The sequence below is a fragment of the Diabrotica virgifera genome, chromosome 2, assembly GCF_917563875.1.
Source record: "Diabrotica virgifera virgifera chromosome 2, PGI_DIABVI_V3a".
NCBI classification, from domain to species: domain Eukaryota; kingdom Metazoa; phylum Arthropoda; class Insecta; order Coleoptera; family Chrysomelidae; genus Diabrotica; species Diabrotica virgifera.
Genome location: NC_065444.1, coordinates 150,028,260 through 150,046,014, shown reverse-complemented (window position 1 = coordinate 150,046,014; position 17,755 = coordinate 150,028,260). Strand labels below are relative to the sequence as shown.

General features: G+C 33.6%; 1 long non-coding RNA gene across 4 annotated transcripts; it reads right to left on the bottom strand.

The window, feature by feature from the left end:
* Positions 1 to 814: 814 nt before the first annotated feature.
* On the bottom strand, positions 815 to 14,686 carry LOC126879674 (uncharacterized). Of its 4 annotated transcripts, none has more exons than XR_007696188.1 (2): positions 14,499 to 14,686; positions 815 to 1,786 (listed from the first exon to the last, which is right to left on the bottom strand). It is a non-coding gene; the product is annotated as an uncharacterized LOC126879674 (long non-coding RNA). The 4 variants fall into 4 exon arrangements; XR_007696189.1 differs by lacking the exon at positions 14,499 to 14,686 and adding an exon at positions 12,120 to 12,307; XR_007696190.1 differs by lacking the exon at positions 14,499 to 14,686 and adding an exon at positions 9,740 to 9,927.
* Between the last annotated feature and the right edge of the window lie 3,069 nt (positions 14,687 to 17,755).

Genomic DNA, 17,755 nt, shown 5'->3' with positions numbered 1-17,755 from the left:
TCTCGAAATTCTCTTCTTAATTTTTTGGCTTTCTTCCACTTTACTTGTTAGAGTCATGTCACTCCTAGATACTTAAATTCCGTCACCATTTTTAAACAATACTCTTTACTCTCGTTATCTGTGGTCTTCATTGGTGTTTCTTCATATGCGGTCTGTCCCATTTCCATATACTTTGTTTTTTTCTTATTAATCCTCAGTCCATACTGCTTAACCTTTACTTCAAAGAGTTTGAAAATTGTAACAAAAAGAAGAAAACTTCTGTTGGAGTGAAAGTAAAAAGCAAGATATACTCCAACAGAAGTAAGGAAAAAAGTAAATAAATAACTAATGGGACATAGATGTAGAGAGATGGGCTGTAAAGAAGGGGTGAAGTGTCTTCTACGTTGAGAAGCCGCAATAGGAAAAATACTACTAAAGTGCAGTAGTACTGAAGAAAGGGGGATTAGAAGGGATAGAAGTAAAGTGGGAAGAGACAGAGGAAAACTGAATAGAGTTGGCTAGCTATAGATGCAAGAGAGCAACTTGACACTCAAGGATGGATACGGCTCGTTTGCATGCCTGTCGAAGAACAGTAGCTCTATATAGATAGTAATGATGACTAAAAGATGAAATAATAAAATAAGAATAATGTACTGAAAATGAATGAAGATGAATAATTGCTAAAGACGAACAAACTAAATAAAACTAACAAATCATGGGCGCCATGAAAATGATCTTCGATCATTTTCCCAGGTATCTTACACTGCTGTCAAATATTAAATAAGTATATTAAATCTGTAATAATGAACAGAAAGGAGTAATAAAATAATTGATATACAAAATAAATAAATATTTATTAAAAATAACTACTAGATTTTTGACAATCTCTGAGTTACACAAAGTGTATATCATGTGACTCTAAAATGACATAAGTTATACAGAAGTTAAGTTAAACCTGATATATCATATAACAACAGTCCTGCTATATGTATGTACAAAAGATATACCTCTTACTTACATATAGGGTACAAAATTACATAAGTCTTCTACCAAATGGTTATAGTACGCCTGCTACGTACAACCAAATGAAACCGATGAATATTAAAAGTAATATAAATAAATAGGCCCAAGCCTCACTAAGGGAAAATACAATAATGAAGGAAGCAAGTTAAATTTACAAGGAATGAAATAGAAATGAAGTTGAGATAAATACCTACGATGACCTAAATTAACCGAACAAATGGAATAAAGCGAATAACAATAAAATATTTGGGAAACAAGCTAGTAATATAAAAAAATAAATTTACCCGAATTACATAAACCAATATCAAAGCAATAATAAAGTATTAAAAACCTAATTTTCTCTAGGCTTATTCCTGTGCACAAGAAGTTACCGTAGATACAAAGTTTGGGAACCAAATAATCTAATATACAAATATGTCATATTAATAAAAAAAAACCAGAGGTAAACTAAATCTGGAAAAAAAATTAATTAACATAGCGCATTAAACCGAGAGTCTGAAATGTAAAAAAAAAACCAATAGTTACTAAAACACACTAATTGTTTCCAAACGAATCCCAATGATTCCTAAAAAGGTTGCGGTTGCATCCTAGAAAATGATGCACCAGGATGGTGCGACCCATGACTCCTGTAGGCCCAGGTGCCAAGACGAAAACTGAGCTGGAACGCTCCCATAGCTTGCTCCCAAATAGACATACTCCCATGATGCCTTGACTGTGGCTGTAGTGGTTTCTCTAGGTGGTCAAATAAGGTCTATGACTTCATGGTAGGGTTTCTCCCAAATGGCTAAAAAACATTCCCAGTTTTATTTCTCATTTTAAACATGAGCAAAAAGTAAAGGGAAGAAGAAATAATTGAGGAACTTTTTAGAAGCAATAGTATAGAAAAACCGACCATTAAAACTGGAACAAAAACCAATCTCAGGTAACCTTGAACTGTTTTGGGTGTGAATACATGGACAAATGACATTGAAATGATTTATTTGAGGAAATATCTGTAAGAATATATTGAATTTATAAAATATTGGATGTTGAATAATTTAAAACCTACAGAGAAATGGTAATTATTTTCAATATTAATTTGAGGACTTCAAAAATGTTTGGTTATGTAAAACCAAAAACCACATTAATATAAAAGATCGATATAAAGATAATATAAAGATCGAAATAATCTACATCCTTCCCTTAATAGATTGACTAAGAAAGTTTAACAATGGGACTAATATTTTAAATATTCCACAACAAAAAAACACATGACAATGGCTAATTAAAAATTATTACCAAAAAATAAATCTCACCGAATGATTCCTATTAGGCTCCAACAGGAGTTGTCACACACATGTCTCCCTAACTCGACAACCCTTGCTGGTAACTTTTTACTTTACTTTAAATTGCTTGATATTATAAAATAAGTTGGATGAAATCATCCGCCATTCTATATGGTACCTCTATTCCACACAACAGCCAACAGTCAAGTAAAGAACGAGAGGCGTTTCTCCGCCAAGGTAAACGTCAAATTCTCTCAGAACCCGAATAATTCTCGATAGGGGGAGTACGTTCCATCACCGAGGTATGACGTCACCTCAGTGGTCCTATACGAGAATTTAAATGAGAGACCGAGGGAAAATAATAATAATAATTATTAAAGAGCTACTTTCGTAACGTGACCGTTACAATCCCCTTCTACTTGGGAAAAAAAAATTTTATCCATAAAATTTTTTTTTTCTAAACTTCAAAATAATAACAACTAACTTTGCAATACATAGTCTAACAATCCACGTTGATTCGCAAGATTACCAATAAGCATAAACTAATGTTCAAGGAGAAATAAATAAATACATGACTCAAACTCATACTAAAATGTTACTATGTTACTCTCTGCTACCAAATATTAACATAATATTGCTTAAAAGCCAAACAAAACTAAATATTGCACTAAAGTTCATAATAATGCTAAGTGTCGAATTGGGCACCAAACCAAAATTGAACCATCCATGGACATCAGATTTATAAAGGGTATATCCAAGGACGGAACAACCAGGAGAAGGTGTTAGCCAATTCGAACCATCACAAGTAAATATACCAAAGTGAAATTTAAAAAAAAAATCAGTAACTAAAATAAATAAAGAATTGAACATTTTATCCAAAACTGAACTAACAATGGACACCAGATTCATAATAGTATATCCAGAGAAGAACAATCAGGAAGATTTAGGGAACAATTCTCACCAATGCCAAATAATACCAATACTGAACATACCAAAGGAATCCAAAACTCAATAACCAAAATAAATGTGGAATCGGACACTTAATCCAAAGTCGAACTATCAGTGGACACCAGATTCATAAAAGGCATATCCAAAGAAGAACGACCAGGCAAATTTATGGACCAATTCACACCAATACTAAACCACATAAACAGATCAGGTCTACGTACACCCACATCCGGTAGTACGAACCTATCCAACTAAATACACAAAATAAATGAAGAATCGGACACTTATCCAGAATCGGACTATCAATGGACACCAGATTCATATAGGAGTATATCCAAAGAAGAACGATCAGGCAAATTTATGGACCAATTCTTACTAATACTAAATAAACTAAATTATTGGATCCAATGGTAACTATTACTGAACAAAATAAATAAATTAGGTCTACATACACCCTCATCCGGTAATATGAACCTATCCAAACTAAGTAATCAAAATAAGTCACAATAAAAAATTTACTAACAGACTAAGTAACAGAGATGTAACCAAACTAAATCAAAGGTATGATAAATACCTACAGTGTATTGACTAAAATATTATAGAAACTACATAAACTTAATTCGTGCTGGTATTCGCGAACTATAGCATGTTGCTACAACAGATGTATGAGAATAACCAGACTCAGATAAAGTACCAATAATGTAAGAATAAGTAAGAAAGAAAACATAATGAATGGTGAACTTACAAGTTCTATGACACCATGATAAATAATAGGAAGAAAAAAAAATACGATAAGTGATAGGGAAAAAAATTTGACGACAACGAGCAAAATTTTAAATAAAACTGCAAATTCATGCGTTCTCACATACGTGGAATTATTCAGGAAATATACCAGAATCTGAATAGCAACTAATGCCTAAGGAAAGAAGTGGGAATATACTCTGATGAACAACAACTCATTTGTCTAAACACTCCAAATACTGACTTAACAAACCTACTGCGTATGGGATAGTCAACAACAAACGTAATATGAAGTACAAGATAAAATATAAACTAAATACTTCCCTATCAAATTGTAAATATGTAACTGGAATAATTGGACTAATTAGACAAGAATAGTTAGGACATGCTGCAGGCATTTCCTGACCAGAAATATTATGATAGATAAACATCTGTCTACTCTGCAATGAAAGACATAGATTGCGAAATCGGAGAGCAATGGCCAACTGCTGAACTTCGAACCCACGTATTCACCAACTTTGAGCATTAACAGACTGGTTCATAAGAAAAAATATGAAAGAATCAAGAATTCATATAGGTATACATCAAAATTCCAAACTAATTCCAGAATCATACTGTATAGGAAATAAGGGTCTGAATTATTATAAAGTATTTAAGATACATATTGGAGACAAATGTCAATAGAGTAACCTAATAACAAATTAAACCACAACATCTTTCCCATATGGCCAATTCAATAACAAGATTTAAAAACAATAAAAAAAATTAGTAAGTAATCAAATATTCAAAATAATATAACGCATAACCTGAGATATGGTAGTTAACATAGTTCCATCATAATATCCATTATTAAACAAGAGTACTTGTATGAGCTTACCTATCCCAATATATACCTAAATACCATAATAATCAACAACCCTTCTAACTTCAGGGGTTAGGTGTGCAAAAAAAAAACTAAACAAAAATACAAGTGAAGTTCTTATTAATTGTGTAATCCTACTGACAGGATCAGCAATCAATAATATTGACTCATACTAGTAATTAAAATGCATCATGTATAATACCAAAAAAAAAATAAACTCATACATAAAGTACTACTAATAATTAACCTAATGGGTAATAAATTAAAAGTCATCAACAACAAAGCCAAAGATGAAATCAAGCAATGTATGTAGGTACCTGCATTATCAGATGACAAAAAAAATATCAGACTAAAATTTATAACCATACTAAAGATTGAGCTAAGCTAACGACAAACAGAAGAAGAGTTTAGCTTGAACAACACTGTTAAGGTAATCTTCTTCTGAAGATTGTTCTATAACTTAATAGAAAAATAGAATCAATGTTCCTAACTAATAAAGAATTTATATTAAAATCTCAACCTAAAGTATCTGTCTGATTTATATAAGCGGTATATAGTACCCATGTTGATATATTATTCTCAAAATTAACAAAACTAGGAGCTGAGATGGATAATGGAACTACTTAACTATACAATTTATCATTGTAATGTTTAACACTACCAATTAAAGAAAATAAATTATGGATGAACATCTGTAATCATCCGAACCATGCGAATTCAACGTATCATGTGTAGAAGCTAATGTTGTGGACTGATTGTGCTTTGTGGTGTGTGCCTGTCTTACCAAACAACCCAAATATCCAAAATAACAAATATAAAATATAATCTAAAGTTTGTAAGACAAAGATACATATGGAGAAAATATTAGCGACACACCAACAAATCAAAAATGCCAGCAAAATATATAAATAATCAAATCAATAAAGTAAATAAAATACCTAAATACTGAAAATAATTTCTAGTTAGGTGTAAAATATAACCACACTAGAAAAAAAAATATATGGATATAGTCAATAATTAATTGTACGTGCAAACATACTACCATTGGTAGAAGGACTAAAAATCCATAATAATAGAACATAATGTCAGTCATGTATACTCATTCTAAATACACAAATAAGTTTCCAATAAAAATACAAAATTCAAACTAAAATATGAGCTGTACCACTAAAACTAAAAATGAGGTATCGAAAATAAACTAATCAAAACCAAAAGCAGTATAAGTCTACCTGTTTCGTATTAATAAAAATAAAAAGACCAAAAATAAATCAGAAATAACATGTATACAAAGATATCAAAAGTTAATAAAACAGAAAATTCCAATAAAAGAAAATTGAACTAAAAGAACTACTGTCTTAGAACCAAAAACGGTTGGCCCCACGTTGGGCGCCAGTGTAACAAAAAGAAGAAAACTTCTGTTGGAGTGTAAGTGTGTAAAGAAAAGGGTGAAGTGGCTTCTACGTTGAGAAGCCGCAATAGGAAAAAATACTACTTCTTGTTAGAGTTTTTTAACTATATGGTATACAGCCAACCTAGGGAACCTCCCTTTTAGAAAAAATACTACTTTAGTGCAGTAGTACTGAAGAAAGGGGGGATTAGAAGGGATAGAAGTAGAAGTGGGAAGAGACAGAGGCAAACTGAATAGAGTTGGCTAGCAAGAGATGCAAGAAAACCACTTGACACTCAAGGATGGATACGGCTCGTTTGCATGCCTGTCGAAGAACAGTAGCTCTATATAGATAGTAATGATGACTAGAAGATGAAATAATAAAATAAGAATAATATACTGAAAATGAATGGAGATGAATAATGACTAAAAACGAACAAAATAAATAAAACTAACTAATCATGGGCGCCATGAAAATGATCTTCGATCATTTTCCCAGGTATCTTACACTGCTTTCAAATATTAAATATATTAAACCTGTAATAATGAACATAAAGGAATAATAAAATAATTGAAATACAAAATAAATACATATTTATTAAAAATAACTACTAGATTTTTGACAATCTCTGAGTTCCACAAAGTGTATATCATGTGACTCTAAAATGACATAAGTTATACAAAAAGTTATCTTTAAGATAACAACAATAATGTTATCTGTTACAAACTTAAATACCTCTTATATATATATATATATATATATATATATATATATATATATATATATATATATATATATATAGGGTACACTCACATGAGTCTTCTACCAAATGGTTATAGTACGCCCGCTACGTACAACTAAAGGAAACTGACAAAGATGAAAATACTACAAATAAATAGGCCCAAGCCTCACTAAGGGAAAATACAATAATGAAGTAAGTAAGTTAAGTATAAATAGAAATGAAGTTGAGATAAATACCGGCGATGACCTAAATTAACCGAACAAATGGAATAAAGCGAATAACAGTAAAATATTTGGGAAACAAGCTAGTAATATTAAAAAATAAATTTACCCGAATTACATAAACCAATATCAAAGCAATAATAAAGTATTAAAAACCTAATTTTCTCTAGGCTTATTCCTGTGCACAAGAAGTTACCGTAGATACAAAGTTTGGGAACCAAATAATCTAATATACAAATATGTCAAAAAAAACCAGAGGTAACCTAAATCTGGAAAAAAACATAGTGTATTTAACAGATAGTCTGTAATATAAAAAAACAAATAGTTACTAAAACACCTCACTGAATGTTCCCAAACGAGGTTGCGGTTGCATCCTAGAAAATGATGCACCAGGATAGTGCGACCCCATGACTCCTGTAGGCCCAGGTGCCAAGACGAAAACTGAGCTGGAACGCTCCCATAGCTTGTTCCCAAAAAGACGTATTCCCATGATGACTTGACTGTGAGCTGTGGTGTCGAATAGATATACCATATAGAATGGCGGATGATTTCCTCCAACTTATTTTATCACATAAGAAATTTAACGTAAAGTAAAAAGTTACCACCAGGGATTGTCTGGAGTGAGGAGACATGTGGGTGACAACTCCTGTTGGAGTATAAATAGGAATCATTCGCCATTTGGGAGAAACCCTACCATGAAGTCACAGACCTTATTTGACCACCTAGAGAAACCACTACAGCCACAGTCAAGTCATCATGGGAATACGTCTTTTTGGGAACAAGCTATGGGAGCGTTCCAGCTCAGTTTTCGTCTTGGCACCTGGGCCTACAGGAGTCATGGGGTCGCACTATCCTGGTGCATCATTTTCTAGGATGCAAGCGCAACCTCGTTTGGGAACATTCAGTGAGGTGTTTTAGTAACTATTTGTTTTTTTATATTACAGACTATCTGTTAAATACACTATGTTTTTTTCCAGATTTAGGTTACCTCTGGTTTTTTTTGACATATTTGTATATTAGATTATTTGGTTCCCAAACTTTGTATCTACGGTAACTTCTTGTGCACAGGAATAAGCCTAGAGAAAATTAGGTTTTTAATACTTTATTATTGCTTTGATATTGGTTTATGTAATTCGGGTAAATTTATTTTTTAATATTACTAGCTTGTTTCCCAAATATTTTACTGTTATTCGCTTTATTCCATTTGTTCGGTTAATTTAGGTCATCGCCGGTATTTATCTCAACTTCATTTCTATTTATACTTAACTTACTTACTTCATTATTGTATTTTCCCTTAGTGAGGCTTGGGCCTATTTATTTGTAGTATTTTCATCTTTGTCAGTTTCCTTTAGTTGTACGTAGCGGGCGTACTATAACCATTTGGTAGAAGACTCATGTGAGTGTACCCTATATATATATATATAAGAGGTATTTAAGTTTGTAACAGATAACATTATTGTTGTTATCTTAGAGATAACTTTTTGTATAACTTATGTCATTTTAGAGTCACATGATATACACTTTGTGTAACTCAGAGATTGTCAAAAATCTAGTAGTTATTTTTAATAAATATGTATTTATTTTGTATTTCAATTATTTTATTATTCCTTTATGTTCATTATTACAGGTTTAATATATTTAATATTTGAAAGCAGTGTAAGATACCTGGGAAAATGATCGAAGATCATTTTCATGGCGCCCATGATTAGTTAGTTTTATTTATTTTGTTCGTTTTTAGTCATTATTCATCTCCATTCATTTTCAGTATATTATTCTTATTTTATTATTTCATCTTCTAGTCATCATTACTATCTATATAGAGCTACTGTTCTTCGACAGGCATGCAAACGAGCCGTATCCATCCTTGAGTGTCAAGTGGTTTTCTTGCATCTCTTGCTAGCCAACTCTATTCAGTTTGCCTCTGTCTCTTCCCACTTCTACTTCTATCCCTTCTAATCCCCCTTTCTTCAGTACTACTGCACTAAAGTAGTATTTTTTCCTATTGCGGCTTCTCAACGTAGAAGCCACTTCACCCTTTTCTTTACACACTTACACTCCAACAGAAGTTTTCTTCTTTTTGTTACACTATTTTAAACATTAGCAAAAAGTAAAGGGAAGAAGAAATAATTGAGGAACTTTTTAGAAGCAATAGTCTAGAAAAACCGACCATTAAAACTGGAACAAAAACCAATCTCAGGTAACCTTGAACTGTTTTGAGTGTGAATACATGGACAAATGACATTGAAATGATTTATTTGAGGAAATATCTGTAAGAATATATTGAATTTATAAAATATTGGATGTTGAGTAATTTAAAACCTACAGAGAAATGGTAATTATTTTCAATATTAATTTGAGGACTTCAAAAATGTTTGGTTATGTAAAACCAAAAACCACATTAATATAAAAGATCGATATAAAGATAATATAAAGATCGAAATAATCTACATCCTTCCCTTAATAGATTGACTAAGAAAGTTTAACAATGGGACTAATATTTTAAATATTCCACAACAAAAAACCACATGACAATGGCTAATTAAAAATTATTACAAAAAAATAAATCTCACCGAATGATTCCTATTAGGCTCCAACAGGAGTTGTCACACACATGTCTCCCTAACTCGACAACCCTTGCTGGTAACTTTTTACTTTACTTTAAATTGCTTGATGTTATAAAATAAGTTGGATGAAATCATCCGCCATTCTATATGGTACCTCTATTCGACACAACAGCCAACAGTCAAGTAAAGAACGAGAGGCGTTTCTCCGCCAAGGTAAACGTCAAATTCTCTCAGAACCCGAATAATTCTCGATAGGGGGAGTACGTTCCATCACCGAGGTATGACGTCACCTCAGTGGTCCTATACGAGAATTTAAATGAGATACCGAGGGAAAATAATAATAATAATTATTAAAGAGCTACTTTCGTAACGTGACCGTTACAATCCCAGGCGCGTTGGGCGCCAGTGTAACAAAAAGAAGAAAACTTCTGTTGGAGTGAAAGTAAAAAGCAAGATATACTCCAACAGAAGTAAGGAAAAAAGTAGTAAAAGGGGTGAAGTGGCTTCTACGTTGAGAAGCCGCAATAGGAAAAATACTACTAAAGTGCAGTAGTACTGAAGAAAGGGGGATTAGAAGGGATAGAAGTAAAGTGGGAAGAGACAGAGGAAAACTGAATAGAGTTGGCTAGCTATAGATGCAAGAGAGCAACTTGACACTCAAGGATGGATACGGCTCGTTTGCATGCCTGTCGAAGAACAGTAGCTCTATATAGATAGTAATGATGACTAAAAGATGAAATAATAAAATAAGAATAATGTACTGAAAATGAATGAAGATGAATAATTGCTAAAGACGAACAAACTAAATAAAACTAACAAATCATGGGCGCCATGAAAATGATCTTCGATCATTTTCCCAGGTATCTTACACTGCTGTCAAATATTAAGTAAGTATATTAAATCTGTAATAATGAACATAAAGGAGTAATAAAATAATTGATATACAAAATAAATAAATATTTATTAAAAATAACTACTAGATTTTTGACAATCTCTGAGTTACACAAAGTGTATATCATGTGACTCTAAAATGACATAAGTTATACAGAAGTTAAGTTAAACCTGATATATCATATAACAACAGTCCTGCTATATGTATGTACAAAAGATATACCTCTTACTTACATATAGGGTACAAAATTACATAAGTCTTCTACCAAATGGTTATCGTACGCCTGCTACGTACAACCAAATGAAACCGATGAATATTAAAAGTAATATAAATAAATAGGCCCAAGCCTCACTAAGGGAAAATACAATAATGAAGGAAGCAAGTTAAATTTACAAGGAATGAAATAGAAATGAAGTTGAGATAAATACCTACGATGACCTAAATAAAATATTTGGGAAACAAGCTAGTAATATAAAAAAATAAATTTACCCGGATTACATAAACCAATATCAAAGCAATAATAAAGTATTAAAAACCTAATTTTCTCTAGGCTTATTCCTGTGCACAAGAAGTTACCGTAGATACAAAGTTTGGGAACCAAATAATCTAATATACAAATATGTCATATTAATAAAAAAAAAACCAGAGGTAAACTAAATCTGGAAAAAAAATTAATTAACATAGCGCATTAAACCGAGAGTCTGAAATGTAAAAAAAAAACAATAGTTACTAAAACACACTAATTGTTTCCAAACGAATCCCAATGATTCCTAAAAAGGTTGCGGTTGCATCCTAGAAAATGATGCACGGTGCGACCCATGACTCCTGTAGGCCCAGGTGCCAAGACGAAAACTGAGCTGGAACGCTCCCATAGCTTGCTCCCAAATAGACATACTCCCATGATGACTTGACTGTGGCTGTAATGGTTTCTCTAGGTGGTCAAATAAGGTCTATGACTTCATGGTAGGGTTTCTCCCAAATGGCTAAAAAACATTCCCAGTTTTATTTCTCATTTTAAACATGAGCAAAAAGTAAAGGGAAGAAGAAATAATTGAGGAACTTTTTAGAAGCAATAGTATAGAAAAACCGACCATTAAAACTGGAACAAAAACCAATCTCAGGTAACCTTGAACTGTTTTGAGTGTGAATACATGGACAAATGACATTGAAATGATTTATTTGAGGAAATATCTGTAAGAATATATTGAATTTATAAAATATTGGATGTTGAATAATTTAAAACCTACAGAGAAATGGTAATTATTTTCAATATTAATTTGAGGACTTCAAAAATGTTTGGTTATGTAAAACCAAAAACCACATTAATATAAAAGATCGATATAAAGATAATATAAAGATCGAAATAATCTACATCCTTCCCTTAATAGATTGACTAAGAAAGTTTAACAATGGGACTAATATTTTAAATATTCCACAACAAAAAAACACATGACAATGGCTAATTAAAAATTATTACAAAAAAATAAATCTCACCGAATGATTCCTATTAGGCTCCAACAGGAGTTGTCACACACATGTCTCCCTAACTCGACAACCCTTGCTGGTAACTTTTTACTTTACTTTAAATTGCTTGATGTTATAAAATAAGTTGGATGAAATCATCCGCCATTCTATATGGTACCTCTATTCGACACAACAGCCAACAGTCAAGTAAAGAACGAGAGGCGTTTCTCCGCCAAGGTAAACGTCAAATTCTCTCAGAACCCGAATAATTCTCGATAGGGGGAGTACGTTCCATCACCGAGGTATGACGTCACCTCAGTGGTCCTATACGAGAATTTAAATGAGATACCGAGGGAAAATAATAATAATAATTATTAAAGAGCTACTTTCGTAACGTGACCGTTACAATCCCAGGCGCGTTGGGCGCCAGTGTAACAAAAAGAAGAAAACTTCTGTTGGAGTGAAAGTAAAAAGCAAGATATACTCCAACAGAAGTAAGGAAAAAAGTAGTAAAAGGGGTGAAGTGGCTTCTACGTTGAGAAGCCGCAATAGGAAAAATACTACTAAAGTGCAGTAGTACTGAAGAAAGGGGGATTAGAAGGGATAGAAGTAAAGTGGGAAGAGACAGAGGAAAACTGAATAGAGTTGGCTAGCTATAGATGCAAGAGAGCAACTTGACACTCAAGGATGGATACGGCTCGTTTGCATGCCTGTCGAAGAACAGTAGCTCTATATAGATAGTAATGATGACTAAAAGATGAAATAATAAAATAAGAATAATGTACTGAAAATGAATGAAGATGAATAATTGCTAAAGACGAACAAACTAAATAAAACTAACAAATCATGGGCGCCATGAAAATGATCTTCGATCATTTTCCCAGGTATCTTACACTGCTGTCAAATATTAAGTAAGTATATTAAATCTGTAATAATGAACATAAAGGAGTAATAAAATAATTGATATACAAAATAAATAAATATTTATTAAAAATAACTACTAGATTTTTGACAATCTCTGAGTTACACAAAGTGTATATCATGTGACTCTAAAATGACATAAGTTATACAGAAGTTAAGTTAAACCTGATATATCATATAACAACAGTCCTGCTATATGTATGTACAAAAGATATACCTCTTACTTACATATAGGGTACAAAATTACATAAGTCTTCTACCAAATGGTTATCGTACGCCTGCTACGTACAACCAAATGAAACCGATGAATATTAAAAGTAATATAAATAAATAGGCCCAAGCCTCACTAAGGGAAAATACAATAATGAAGGAAGCAAGTTAAATTTACAAGGAATGAAATAGAAATGAAGTTGAGATAAATACCTACGATGACCTAAATAAAATATTTGGGAAACAAGCTAGTAATATAAAAAAATAAATTTACCCGGATTACATAAACCAATATCAAAGCAATAATAAAGTATTAAAAACCTAATTTTCTCTAGGCTTATTCCTGTGCACAAGAAGTTACCGTAGATACAAAGTTTGGGAACCAAATAATCTAATATACAAATATGTCATATTAATAAAAAAAAAACCAGAGGTAAACTAAATCTGGAAAAAAAATTAATTAACATAGCGCATTAAACCGAGAGTCTGAAATGTAAAAAAAAACAATAGTTACTAAAACACACTAATTGTTTCCAAACGAATCCCAATGATTCCTAAAAAGGTTGCGGTTGCATCCTAGAAAATGATGCACGGTGCGACCCATGACTCCTGTAGGCCCAGGTGCCAAGACGAAAACTGAGCTGGAACGCTCCCATAGCTTGCTCCCAAATAGACATACTCCCATGATGACTTGACTGTGGCTGTAATGGTTTCTCTAGGTGGTCAAATAAGGTCTATGACTTCATGGTAGGGTTTCTCCCAAATGGCTAAAAAACATTCCCAGTTTTATTTCTCATTTTAAACATGAGCAAAAAGTAAAGGGAAGAAGAAATAATTGAGGAACTTTTTAGAAGCAATAGTATAGAAAAACCGACCATTAAAACTGGAACAAAAACCAATCTCAGGTAACCTTGAACTGTTTTGAGTGTGAATACATGGACAAATGACATTGAAATGATTTATTTGAGGAAATATCTGTAAGAATATATTGAATTTATAAAATATTGGATGTTGAATAATTTAAAACCTACAGAGAAATGGTAATTATTTTCAATATTAATTTGAGGACTTCAAAAATGTTTGGTTATGTAAAACCAAAAACCACATTAATATAAAAGATCGATATAAAGATAATATAAAGATCGAAATAATCTACATCCTTCCCTTAATAGATTGACTAAGAAAGTTTAACAATGGGACTAATATTTTAAATATTCCACAACAAAAAAACACATGACAATGGCTAATTAAAAATTATTACAAAAAAATAAATCTCACCGAATGATTCCTATTAGGCTCCAACAGGAGTTGTCACACACATGTCTCCCTAACTCGACAACCCTTGCTGGTAACTTTTTACTTTACTTTAAATTGCTTGATGTTATAAAATAAGTTGGATGAAATCATCCGCCATTCTATATGGTACCTCTATTCGACACAACAGCCAACAGTCAAGTAAAGAACGAGAGGCGTTTCTCCGCCAAGGTAAACGTCAAATTCTCTCAGAACCCGAATAATTCTCGATAGGGGGAGTACGTTCCATCACCGAGGTATGACGTCACCTCAGTGGTCCTATACGAGAATTTAAATGAGAGACCGAGGGAAAATAATAATAATAATTATTAAAGAGCTACTTTCGTAACGTGACCGTTACAAAATACTCAGCAGTTTCCTTTTAGTTCTTGCTATTAGCACTACATCGTCCGCAAAGGCCAGAACCTGGCTTCTGTTATCATAGATCATACCTTTCGTTCGTATTCCACTCTACGTGATTATTGTCTCCAACAAGTAATTGAAGAGTACTGTGGACAGCGGATCTTCCCGCTTTAATCCCCTTTTAACTTAAAATTTTCCTGTTAGGTTCCTGTAATGTATCGAGCTCTCGGACTATCAACTGCGTCGGGCGCGCGCAACGAAGAATTATTTACAAGCATGCGCGAACTACTTTCATAGGAGCATGTCGTCCTCATGAAGGGTTGTTTACATGTAATTAGTTATATTTACGTAATATGTACCTACGTTTAATAAATGGGTAGTAATTCCAAATTACTGTTGTATTAATTAGATATTATGTTAACCCAGGCTTGTACATTAAACTGGCGGCGAGGATAAATGGAATTTAAGTGCTTTGTTCATCCCGGAGATATAATAAGACAAGGTTAGTAAACATGGCAGCTTACGGAAGCATAGAAAATTTCAATACTAATGAGCCAAAAAATTGGGACTCCTACGTCGAACGTATGGATTTTTTCTTCACGGCCAATAATATTACCGATCCAGAGAAGCAAAGAGCCACATTTCTGAGTCTGTGTGGAGCAAATACTTATGAAATTATAAGGTCTTTGGTTGCACCAGCAAAAGTTAGTGATTCGAGCTACGAAGAGATCACTGCAGAGTTGAAAAAACATTTTGCGCCAAAAACGTCTGAAATTGTCTGCAGATTCAAGTTTTATAGACGAAATCAGCAAACTGGTGAAACAATTTCTGTGTATCTAAAAGAATTGCGAAAATTGGCAGAGCCATGTGGTTTCGGAACTGCCCTGGACACAATGCTACGAGATAGATTAGTCTGTGGGATTCTTGATGAGACCTTACAGCAAAAGTTGCTCGCCACAGAAAAGTTAAAACTTAAAGACGCGCAAGACATGTGCCTGGCACACGAAGTGGCTGTTCAAAGTTTGCAGGTGTTACGGGAGAGTGAGTTGAACACAGAGGTGAACGCAGTAAGTTTTCGTAGAAATCAGCCAGGACAATCAAAACAAAAATCAGCTGATCGCGAACGGAAAAAGTGTTTTCGGTGCGAAAAGGAACATTCTCCTGAACATTGTGAACACATTAAATCTACCTGTACATTTTGCAGGAAAATTGGACACATTGAAATAGCTTGTTTTGGTAAGAAGAAAGACCAAAATCAAAGACGCAAAGTGCATCAGACTACCGAGGAATCGACATCAAATACTCAAAGTGTTTGTTATCAAAGTAGCGACTATAATTTTTCGTTATTTAACGTGACGTCTGATAGCATTACCGGTAAATATTTAGTAGACGTGCTACTCAATGACCAAAATGTGAATATGGAGGTTGATTCGGGCGCAAGTTTCTCAGTGATTAGCAAATCGACCTACCATAAAATATTTAGTGAAAATCGACCTAAATTAAATCAATCCAGTGTTATTCTACGCGATTATCAAAATACAGTGATACCCATACTGGGTGAGTGTCTAGTGAATGTGAAAAGGGGTCAACGATCAGCCAAGTTTCCCCTTATAGTCACGGAAGGAAACCGCGCCAGTCTTCTGGGTAGAAACTGGTTTGAGAGGTTAGGATTAACCATAGCAGGGGTAAGTCAGATTTATTCCATTATTAATTATCCAGAAGAATACCCAGATGTATTTAATACGGATTTGGGATCTTACCGGGGTCCCCCAGTAAGTTTTTCGTTAGACAAAAATGTAAGGCCAATTATGCTAAAAGCACGTAAGGTTCCCTTTGCACTAAAGGACAAGATTGAAGCTGAATTGGACAGGCTTATAGCGCAGGGTGTTTTAGAGTCGATTACACACCCAAAATGGTGCACCCCAATTGTGACCGTTTGCAAAGAAAACGGAGAGGTTCGGATCTGCGGCGATTACAGATCTACATTGAACTTAGCGCTAAATCCAGAACCTTATTCAGTGCCAGCGGTACAGAACATTTTATCCACTCTCGCGGGCGGTAAAGTGTTTGCAAAACTGGACATGGCGCAAGCTTATCTGCAGTTAAGTGTCAACCGCGAAGCTGCGGAGGCACAGACAATTATTACGCATAAGGGAGCTTTTAAATGCAATCGTTTACAGTTCGGTATATCCGTGGCTCCACAAATTTTTCAAAAATTCATAGACACTAGATTAACGGGTATTTCGGGTGTACTACCGTATTACGATGACATTTTAATAGTAGGTACCTCAGAAATAGATTTAGACTCAAAAGTGCGCGCAGTATTATCGCGTTTCCAGGAAGACGGGCTGCATTTACGTAAGGAAAAGTGTGTTTTTCGAACAAAGACAATAGAGTTTCTCGGGTTTCAAATTAGTGAAGACGGTTTACGTCCCACTAAAGACAAAATCGCGGCCATCACCAATGCGCCTGCTCCGACTAATAAAACCGAATTACAAGCTTTTCTTGGACTTTTAAATTTTTATCATGCTTTCCTAAAAGACAAGGCAACTATTGCAAATCCGTTACATGCACTGCTCCGAAAGGACGTTCCTTGGCAGTGGCGTTTCAAAGAACAAAAAGCTTTTGAATTATTAAAAGACATTTTGGCAAAAGAACCGGTGTTGGGACATTACAGTGAATGGAAGGATTTATTTTTGACGTGTGATGCTAGCCCTTACGGGGTAGGTTGTGTGCTTAGCCAGCGCGATGATGAGGGACGCGAATATCCAGTGGCGTACCATAGTCGTACTCTATCGTCTGCGGAACGAAACTTCGCCCAAATCGACAAAGAAGCACTGGCCATAATATCGGGCGTTAAAAAATTCCATGAATATGTA